Source organism: Camelina sativa, chromosome 8 (genome assembly GCF_030686135.1).
Source record: "Camelina sativa cultivar CO46 ecotype springtype chromosome 8, ASM3068613v1".
Classification (NCBI taxonomy): Eukaryota; Viridiplantae; Streptophyta; class Magnoliopsida; order Brassicales; family Brassicaceae; genus Camelina; species Camelina sativa.
In genome coordinates, this window is record NC_141887.1 from 22388918 (window position 1) to 22391671 (window position 2754).

Consider the following 2754-nt stretch of genomic DNA (forward strand, 5'->3'; position numbering starts at 1 on the left):
CATAGGAAGATTAAATAAAATAAGTCTGGGGGAGAGAAAGAGTACCACTGGTGGTAAAGATTTGTCTTGCTTGTTATGGTATTGTACGGGAATGAGTCTAGAAGGTTCTTAACATTGATCAAATTGATGAGACCCACCAATGAAGGCTTAATGGAGGAAGTAGTGGAATTTGGTTTGAATTTGGGATGTTATGAATGTCAACGGAGATGTACATGGTGGTTCGATTTGGATTTATTTGCTAAGCATATGGATTATGGTTTGGATGATTATGGTAATACTTTTGGAAATAAAAAGAGTTTCTGCATTTTCAAACCTCTTTCACAGGTCTAAGTTTATGTTTTGCTTGAGAGCAAGCAAATGCTAAGTCTGGGAGAGTTGATATATCATGGTTTTTAGGTGTTTTTAGCCATAATATAAGTCTTATTTATAGAGTCTTTTTGGTATTTTTAGAGTCTTTTGAGTCTTTATAAGATTTAGGATGGGAGCATAATGGAGCTAAATAGGAAGATTTGGAGTATAATCAAGCATTGAGGCTGAGCTACGAAGTTGGGAGACCAGTTCAAGAGTAAGCATCGATCGATGCTTCATATGTGTCGATCGATGCAGTGTCCACAAGACAAATCGGAAGCTTTCCCACAATTTTTGAAAATTTACAAAACCACCCCAATGTTTTCTATATTTGCATCATTAGTCCCTGGACATGTTTTAGGAATATATATAGGATTTTTATGATAATTGGTTAGACCTAAGCTTTATTTTTTCCTACAACTTTTGAGAGAAAACCCTGAGAGATTTTTAGAGAACTTTTGGAGAGAAAAATCAAGACTCCTTCAGAGAAGATTCAGAATTCATTTTCTTCTTTCTTTAATCTCTTAATGCTATCTATTTTATTCATGATTTGTGTTCTCACAATTATGTATGAGTAGATCTGCTTGTTAGGTTTAGGGTTTATCATTAGGGATTTCATGGATTATTAGATTGATTAATTGTTTGGATTCATTATCTTTCTTGTTCAACACCATAGGTTGTTCTTAATGCTAGATCTTTGATTATTTATCTGAATTTAGATCTTAAAATTATTGATTGATATAAGAATATAATTGATTTTTCTGACAAAAACCTTTGATGAACAAAATTACTTTTTCCAAATTACTCGATCTCTCCTATAGCCGCACTACCCATGCCGTCAACCACGTATTGGCATGTTCGACCTTTTTATAATCCGAAATATGATCAAATAGATACAACTAATACACGAAATTTTATGTTATTTATTCAGCAAAAGGACATAAGTAGTATGACTCGCGCATACATCTCAATTCAATATAGAAACATATTATCCGAAAGAGAAATAACAACGTTGATTTTCTCATATATTGGATCTAATTCTTGCAATTTTTTTCTTGTAACAATTCATATTGGACAAGGCTGTCCTTCCGTATTTGAAAACCTGCAAATTGGCCAAATTAGTATTCACAATTTTTTTTCTTTTAAGTTCGACGAATTTGGATTTTTTTTCCACACTATCAAATTGACTTTAGATCTCAAGTTTGTGTTAAAAGTTTAAAACGATCTCATTAATTAACCAATTTTTCTGTTTTTTTAGACATATAATTTCTTACCACCAAGGCACCAAGTTGTACGTTCTTTAAAATTATAACCATATACTTTTAGAGAGAACCAGCTAATTTGAACAATTGAATCATATTTTAAAAGAAAAATTAGTCAACTCATCGGAACCTTCACATTTGTCTCCTAGTGCAAACCTTCACATTTATCTCCTAATGGAAACCCTATAAATACCCACTAAACACTTAACATTTCTCTCCACCAATCTCATACAAACTTAAACTCACTAATACTTCTTAAGCCTTTTCAACTCCCAAAACAAATGGCTCCAAGAACCTCCCTTGCACTCTTCCTTTCCCTCAACCTCCTCTTCTTCACTTACACCACTGCGACCACAGGGACTTGTCCTAATGATACCCTTAAGGTCGCTCTGTGCGCAAATGTTCTCAAGATAGTGAACATAACAGTGGGAAGCCCACCTGTACAGCCATGCTGCACTCTCATCCAAGGCTTGGCTGACCTTGAGGCCGCAGCCTGCCTCTGCACTTTGGTCAAGGCTAACGTTCTTGGAATCAACCTTAACCTTCCCATCGATCTCACCGTACTCCTCAATGTTTGCGGTAGAACAGCTCCAGCGAACTACCAGTGCTTGTAAGTTGAACACTTATAACTTACCTATAAAATGAATGAATCATACAGTTGATGTTTCGTTTTATTGACGTTGTCATGCAATAATAATGGATAGTGGGGTTGTGTGTGTGTAATCGGCAAGTTTGCACTCCTTTGCTTCATTGTTCCTCCATTTCTTCTTTGTAACTTTGTCTTCCGGATATGATTAATAAAGTATGAACCGATGTCGTTGTCTATATGCCTATCTTAAAAACCAAGGTGACATTATACTGTAATACTATATATATCACTACAAAACATGCCCTTATTAGTATTCCGTTGTAAACATTAAGACATGTACAAACAGACCATTGCTGGCAAAAACGAATCTGATTAATAAAAGTATCAAACTAGAGAAGATATTTCTGCAGAACTGGATATAAGAACTATATATATTGTGATGTTAAAGAAGTATACATAGAACATAGTATTCAAAAATATATTAGAAGTTAAAGTATTAAAGTAACTATACTAAAAGCGAAAAATCATAAATCATACGGTAATCGACTTTTGGCT

General features: G+C 34.2%; 1 pseudogene across 1 annotated transcript; it reads left to right on the plus strand.

The window, feature by feature from the left end:
• Positions 1-1816: 1816 nt before the first annotated feature.
• On the plus strand, positions 1817-2435 carry LOC147940325 (putative lipid-binding protein AIR1B pseudogene; annotated as a pseudogene). The gene has a single exon (XR_015564180.1). The product of XR_015564180.1 is annotated as a putative lipid-binding protein AIR1B pseudogene (transcript).
• Positions 2436-2754: the final 319 nt, after the last annotated feature.